The sequence below is a fragment of the Fukomys damarensis genome, unplaced genomic scaffold, assembly GCF_012274545.1.
Source record: "Fukomys damarensis isolate Sample0158 unplaced genomic scaffold, DMR_v1.0_HiC HiC_scaffold_5, whole genome shotgun sequence".
In the NCBI taxonomy this organism is placed as follows: domain Eukaryota; kingdom Metazoa; phylum Chordata; class Mammalia; order Rodentia; family Bathyergidae; genus Fukomys; species Fukomys damarensis.
The window spans coordinates 176,218-184,623 of record NW_022900917.1 but is presented as its reverse complement, the minus strand read 5'-3'; positions in this window follow the sequence as shown (position 1 = coordinate 184,623).

Here is an 8,406-nt window from a genome sequence, read left to right as displayed (position 1 = left end):
GGGCGGGGTCGCGTGGGCGGGGCTCCCTCCCGCTGAGCATCCTGGGAGTTGTAGTCCAGGCCTCCTTGGCCCCGCCTGGTTTAGGAGCGCGGATTTGTGCCACTGTGGGGAAGACCCGGCCTAGGTTTTGAAAAAGGGAAGGCTTCTCTGGGGGGCACGGTGTTGTGCAACTTCAAGGGTGGCCACGAAATGAGTGAGGGACTGTTGGAAGGAGAGTATATTTAGTTCCAACAGTTTGCCAAGCAAATTGCATATTTTATCTTACTTAATAGTTAAAAACACATCATCTTCAAAGAAGATTTTATTAATCTTGATTTTTCAGAGGGGGAAGCAGCCTCTGATATATCAGGTGCCTCTCGCAAGGTTACAGTGGCAGTGAACCGCTACTTTTACAGTGGCACCCAGGATGATGGCTCCAAAGCCATCGCCTGTCCCACAGATCAGGGAAAGATGACCTTACAGGAAAGATTGTCCTTTCACCAGGTTACTCTGTGCTTAGTGTGGTACCCAGTGTCTGTTGGATGTACTAATGGCTCAAAATAACATCATAAGTAACATTAATTATTGCCATACTTTTCTCTGTGTATTTTAGGTGAATTTACTCATTTAATGGCCACAGTTAATTTTAAAGATACTGTAAAATCCTTACTTTTATAAAAGAGAAAAATGAGTTTAAAACAAACCTGTCTAATGTCACACAGTTTAATATTTAGCAAAGGTGGGGCAAACCCAAACAGATTCTCAGCATGATGCTTTATTTTCAGAATCAAGACCAGAAGTCACTGAACTTTGGCTCTTTGGATAGGACAAGGTTATTTCTTTGGGTCTCCACCCTCTTTCACCCAGAGTGAACTGCAGTAGCCAACAGCTAGAGACCCAGATAATGTGCGGGTTGATGGTTCATCTAGACTTTTTCTGCATCTCCTTTGGTCTGAGTCCAGGGTCACTGATTATTTTTATCTAAGGGGAACATGCACGATTTCATTATTTATGACATTTTTCTGCTTGCAAGTACCTTGAATAAATGCCCCGGTTGCTTGTTTTCATTGCTTGTCTTCCTATAATGACAATTTCATCGATTTTCCTTTACATTGGATAGAGGTCATAAGCTCATGGTTCTAGGAACTTTACAATCAGTCCCTTTAAATCTTTTTCCCCATGTTTTTTTCTCTCTCACTCTCTCCCTCCCCCACACCCTCTCACTTCCTCCTTCCCTCTGTCTCTCTCTCCCTCTCCTCTTTACCCAGAGGGTCTATAGTTTGGACCGGGTCTATAGTTCAGGCTGACTTTGAACTCACTACAGAGCCCAGTCTGGCCATGAACTGGAGACAATGTTTCTGCTACAGCCTCTTGGTATATGGGACTACAGACCTGTGCCACCATGTTTCTCTTTTAGCCAGGCAGAACTGTTTATTCATGACATGTATATTGTGATAGGAGTGTTTCAGTCCAAGAACCTGCCCATCAACAATAGAATAAATACATAAATGGTAGAATATTTATACATTGGAGTAGTATATAATGTATGAACTGTAGTTGTATCCAAATTGGAACAATCTTACCATGATAATTGTTGGGTGGAGAGAAAAATGCTTTGTGTTTATGCACAGTTGTTTGTTTTGTATTGTTTTGTTTTGTTTTTAGCACACTGTATGAAATTTTTAATCCTGGGCTAAGAGCAACCCTTCATAGTTGAGTTATAACTACATAGATCATGAAAGAGCTGCAAAAAGAGTTGTGTAACTCTAGAGATATTTGAGAGGCAGGTATTTCAGGAGGAATGAGGTCCAGGACCTTAAATATATTGCAAGGTTCGAAAGGCTACAGACACCTAGTCTTATTTGGCTTTTGTTTTTATATTCAAAAATTTAATTTGAGAACTAAGTATTCTTGTATACAGAGAGCAAAGCCTTTTTTTTTTCTGTCTTTTTTCCTCTATTTCTCATTGGTAAAACAGACTTAAATTTATGTGCATAAGACAACTGTTAGCTTTCTGTTACTGTAACAAATACATGAGATAACCGACTTATAAAGAAAGGGCTTGATTTTTTGGCTCCAGATTCTGGAGACCACTACCCATAATTGATTGGCCTAGTGCTTTTAGGGTTGTGTGTAGCGCAGCAAGCAGCAAAAATAGCCTATACTCATCTTTTAGTTCCTCTGGCCTGAGGTTTGGATGCCTGGTCCTTGTTTGCTGAGTCACCTCCTTCACTAGTTTACTAGTGTCAGTAGCTACCTGCTGCACATATGGACATGACCTTCCAAGGAACATGGCTACCTCTGTGGACTCCTTTTCATTATTTATTTTTATGTGTGAACTCTTGCTCTATATTTTATTACATTCTTTCCTGATTCATGATCCAGTTTTAGGGACCATTACTACACTGAACTTCCTTGTTAAGGTCACTAACAACTTTTAATTATTCAGCTGGTTACCCAACTAATTAATTATCTACAGATTCTATGCTAAAATACAATGGTGAAGTGTATGGAAATGTACCATTTCATATATTTTTTGATAAAGGAAATAGATCATTCATGGGAAACATACAGGAAGAGCTCTTCACTCAGAATTGGGGGGTTAAATTAGTGCTGTAATGTTTAAATGATATAAATACAGACATAAGTTGTCCCTTAGAAGAGCAGGGTAGGATGAAGAGGAAAAGCAGGTGTTAGTCCAGAAGTGAGTTATTGGAGCTGAATAAAGTTCAGTTTGCCTGCAGAATGAAATTTGAGGCCAGCTGTGTCCAGTATTACTGGATGTCAGTACTACTGATGGAAATGTCAATAGAAGCAGATCATCTGTGGGCTTCTAGGTAAGCGTTAGGTGTATGGAATTCATTCTAAAACCAGCAAAGTACCATGGACATTTTTAAAGCAGAGAATAATAAGACTGTATTTTAATTTTGAAAAGAACATTCTGGGGAATAAATTTAAGATGAGCTAGCCTACTGTCATCAAACAGCTAATTGTAATCATCCAAGCAAGAAATAGTTGCAATGACATTTAAATATAAGGACACAGGTAAGTTAGAAGAAAAAGATCTATTCTTCAAAACTTAATCAGAAGGAAGTTGAAGTTAAAGAGCATTTCAGAACAAAAAACTTACCTGGGATAAAGAGAAATAATAATTATGAAAAGGGAGTATATCTCAGTGGTAGAGTATTTGTCTGAAATACACAAAGTCCTAGGTTCAATCCATAGCACCAGAAAAAAAAAATGGAAGGGTTATCAATATATTGAGAATATCAAGAACACACAAAAGTCTTCACTGTGAATGCCCTCCCTGCATCTTTGTACAACTTCATTTCCAGTCCTGGTCAGTGGGATGTGTGGGAATGATGTATGTAACTTTTACAGCAAGGTACTGATGTTTCTGCCTGTTCACTCTTCACAGTGCCTTCTTTCTCTATGTGATTCTAAAATGACCTTGAGGCCATAGTATGTAAGTAGCCTCGGTCTCTGCATCACAGCTTAGAGGAGAGCCACCTGATCTAGTTAAGACTTGATGTGAGCATAGAAGATTTGGGTGAATTTGCCACAGGAATCATTCTTCTCCTTAAACACAGCAGATCATGAAGGACCTCTGAAAGTGGACAGAAGTGATTGGCATATTCACCTGGATGGGAAGTAGTATAAACAATTACTGTGTTTTGTCTTCCTTTAATATTAGAAATATTTTATTTTAGGATATGATATAATTACTATATCGCTAATCTTTTTTTTCAGCTTTAATTGAGTTTATTGGTACATTTTAGGTATACAGTACAGTTACATTCATTGTTGGGATCTTGTACCTCTACATGACAAGTCTTGATTCTCATTTTTTTTCCCTTCCCTGCCCTCCCTTCACCCCCTCCTCCCCTCCCCATCTACAAACACTTTATTTCCATCTTTTCATTATCTCACATTTTTTTCTTTTCCCTTATTACCCTTCCCCTACCCATCCCACCTTCCCTACTCCTTTAGCTCCTTTCTTCCCATTTCTGAATGTCAGTAATCTTATTAGAATCTTATGTATTATTGCAGATTATTCACAACAGAGAAACTATTCGGTATTTACACATGTATGACTTATTTCACTTAGGAGTATATTTTCAATATGTATCCATTTTCCTATGAATGAATCTATTTTCTCATTCTTTATGGCTGAATAATATTCCATTTTATAGAAAACCCACAACTTCTTTATCCAGTTTCCAACGGATGGGCAAATGGGCTGTTTCCAAGATTTAGCTATTACAAACCATGCCGCTATAAACATGGGTGTGCATACTTCTCTGTGATATGATTCTTTTAGTTCTTTTTGGAAAGATACCCAGCAGAGGGATGGCTGGGTCAAATGGAACCTCCAGTCCAAACTCTTTGAGGTATCTCCATATTGATTTCCATAGTGGTTGCAGCAGGCTGCACTCCCACCAACAATGGAGAAGGGTTCCTTTCTCCCACAACCCTGCCAACATTTGTTATTGTGTGATTTCTTGATAGCAGCCTTTCTTTGTGGGGTGAGGTGGAATCTCAGTGTTGTTTTCGTCTGCATCTCTCGAATGATCAGTGATGTGGAACATTTTTTCATATATTTACTTGCTGCTTTTACTTTTTTTTCTGAGAAATGTCTGTTCATTTCGGATGCCCATTTTTGAATCGGGTCTTTATATTTGGGGGTGCTGATTGTTTTGAATTCTTTATATATTCTTGATAATAGTCCTTCGTCTGAGGTACAGCTGGTAAAAATTTTTTCCCACATTGTAGATTGTCTCTTAGTTCTGCTGATGGTTTCTTTTGAAGTACAGAAGCTTTTTAATAAGATGAGATCCCAGTTGTTGATTCTATCTGCTAGTTCCCATGCTACTGAGGATTTGTTCATAAAGTCTTTTCCTATGCCAATGTCTTCCAGAGTTCTGCCTAACTTACCTTCCAGCAAGTTTAATATTTCTGTTTTAATATTTAGATCTTTAATCCATTTGAATTTTAATTTAGTGCATGGCGAAAGATAAGGGTCTAATTTTAATCTGTGGCAGGTTGACATCCAGTTTTTCCAACACCATTTATTAAAGAGACTATCTTTCCTCCACTGAGGATGGTCAGCTCCTTTGTCAAAGATGAGGTAGCTGAGTACTTCTGGGTTTGTTTTTGTGTCTTCCAGTCTGTTCCATTGATCCTCAGGCCTATTTCTTTGCCAGTACCATGCTGTTTTTATCACAGTGGCTTTGTAGTATAGTTTCAAATTGGGAATTGTTATACCTGGTGCCATGTGTCTGTTGCCTAAAATGGCTTTTGCTCTTCTAGGTCTCTTATGATTCCAAATGAATTTTTGTGTTCTTTTTTCTAGTTCTGTGAAATATAGTGTTGGAATTTCAATTGGCATTGCATTGAATGTATATAGCAGTTTTGGTAGTATGGCCATTTTCACTATGTTGATTCTTCCTACCCAGGAGCAGGGGATATCTTTCCATTTTTTTTATATCCTCTTCAATTTCTTTTTTCAGAGTGCTGTAGTTTTCAGTGTAGAGATCTTTTGCTTCTTTTGTTAGATTGATTCCTAGATACTTCATTTTTTTGGATGCTATTGTAAAAGGAATTTTTTCCCTTATTTCTCTTTCTGTGTGTCTGCTATTCGTGTATAAGAAGGCTATTGATTTTGGGGTATTCACCTTGTATCCAGATACTCTACTGAATCTGTCAATTAAGTCTAGAAGTAAAGTCTTTTGGTGGAGTTTTTTGGATCTTCAATGTAGAGTATCATATCATCAGCAAATAATGACAGTTTAACTTCTTCTTTTCTTATCTTTATTGCTTTAATATCTTTCTCTTGTCTAATTGCTGTGGCTAATGTTTCCAGAACTATATTGAAGAGAAGTGGTGATAGTGGGCATCCTTGTCTTGTTCCTGACTTTAACATGAAAGTTTTCAGTTTTTGGTCGCTAATCTTTTAAGTGATATTATTTCATACCTAAATTTTCTTTCTGTTGAATTTTCTTCTCTTACCCTCACTTTCTCCTTTCCTGTAAAATAGGCATACTTGAAAAGCACAGCATGTTTTTAGCTATTTCCCATATTCTCTATGTACAAGAGAGCAATAGCTAAGTTAGAGTTTTATAAATACATGAATATGTGCCTCTGGAGTAGTATTTTCCTATATTTCATGGGCTATAACTAAATTATCCTGGATAAAAATGTTCTACATTTCAAAAATTTGTATGTTTCTTTACTACAGTGCTTCTGAGACCTTTTGATTTGCTAATATATAATTCAAGGCTCTAATGGCAAGATATACTTTTAGAGTTTTCCCAACTTTATAGGATTATGAATTTTTTATTTTTCACTGAGCATCTTGAAGAATTCGTGTTGTATAAAATAAATTTTAGGATATATTGCTATAAAATAATTATATTTTTACAGTCATGTCCAGTAAAATATTTAATATTTCGATTCAAGTGTTAAGACCATTTATGTTCAACTCTGCTATGCCATTACATAATCTAATCTGGTATCTGTCATCTTATTAATGTCACTTACATTAACAGTGGTAGCTGTGCTTCATGAGGTTTTAAAATGTCATTAGATTTCATGGCACATAATTTGGCTTTACTATTTTACCACTATTGCTAGTCTTAGGATAAGTTTTGTGACCTTCCATATGTCTTTTCTATTTCTTTCTCTTTTTTTAGCGTAGATTTTATAACCTCTTCTCTGGATGACTGCAATTATCTGCTAGTTAATACCTTGCCTATAATCTTGAGTTTCTAATTCACCCCTAACACTGCCAATGGGAATTGATCTTTATGTAAAAACATTCTGATCCAGATGCCCTTAATATCCTGCACTCAATTTCTACTGTTTATCTTTGACATCTTCTGCACTTAGTGAGCTCTTTCAAATGAAAAACAATTATTCTTCTCCATTATTAGAAATTATGTATGTGTGTATGTGTGTGTCCGTTTTAATGGTGATTGAACCCAAGGCCTTCACACTGAGTTGCATTCCCAGCCCTTATAAAAATTCTTTTTGAAGCAGGGTCTCACTGAATTACTAACTAGCCCAGGCTGGGCTCAAACTTGCATTTCTCCTACCTCAACCTCCCAGAGTACTGGAATTATAGGTGTGAGCCACCACACCCAACTCAGAAATTCTTAATTTTTATGTATTTAAATATCATTTCCACGGCTGGGGATTTAGCTCAGTGGTTCCACCACCTGCCTTGTAAGTGCAAGATCCTGAGTTTGATCCTCAGTACCAAATAAATAAATAAATAAATATTGTTTCCTTTTTGTTATTGTTACATTTCCCAGGTAAAACTTAGGTTCTGGAAATGGTAGGTCATTCTTAACCTGAATTTCTTGATACTTATCTTTTAATTATCCCTTTGTGTTATACATAATAAAGGTTTCCAGGCCCATTCTTCCATCAGAAGCACTTTTTGCTGTGATCTATTATGCGTGCTTTGGAACTGACTGGCCATATGATTCCAAACAAGTTTTATAAAAGCTCAGTTTCCTTCTCTATAGGACAGGATGATAATATGCTTGTTTATTTGACTATTATGGGGAGGACCTAATGAAATAAAAAAGTGTTTAGAAGAATGACATCTATAAATGATCCAATATGTTTTATTATTTTATAGTTATTAATTAGCTGTTTCAATTATGCTGTTTAGTCATCCATTAAATTTTAAAATTTCAGCAAATTTTCTTTCTTGTTTAATTTTTTCTTTTTCATAACTATATGTGCTATTTCTTTTTTTTTCAGCTTTAATTGAGTTTATTGGTACATTTTAGGGATACAGTACAGTTACAAACTATTTCTTATGTTATAAATGAGTTGTCTTCCCTCAACTACTCATTGATATTTATTATACATAGCTTCAAAGTTATAACTTCTGTCCATTTTTATTGACATATTTACTGTGCATTGGGACTTCCACTTGGTCTCTCTTTCATGGAATGTTTTTTTGGTTTTTTTGTTTTGTTTTGTTTTGTTTGTTTTTTGGTACCAGGTATCACAAACTCAGGACCTTGCACTTGTGAGGCAACCAGCAGAACCACTGAGCTAAATCCCCAGCCCTTGGAATGTCTTTTCTGAGATTGTTGGCTGTATTTTATTGTGCTCATCCTTTCATCAGAATTTTTCTGTTGGATTTGATGCTCCATCTGTTTGGAAAACATCCTTGAAATGGTTTTATATTTATCCAATCACAGCTTGTGGGTTTTTCATATTTTATAAATTCCTTATTTTTGTCCTCTGAAGTAGCTTTTTCTTTCAGGGTAATTCTGCATTTCCTACTATGTGCTTACCTCTTCCTTTTCACCCAACATAGGAACCTATCTCATAAACCAAGAAATTCAACCAGTTGTCTCAGCTGTGTCCTCAATATCTCTTTTTCTGATCTATCTCCTCTGCTTAGAT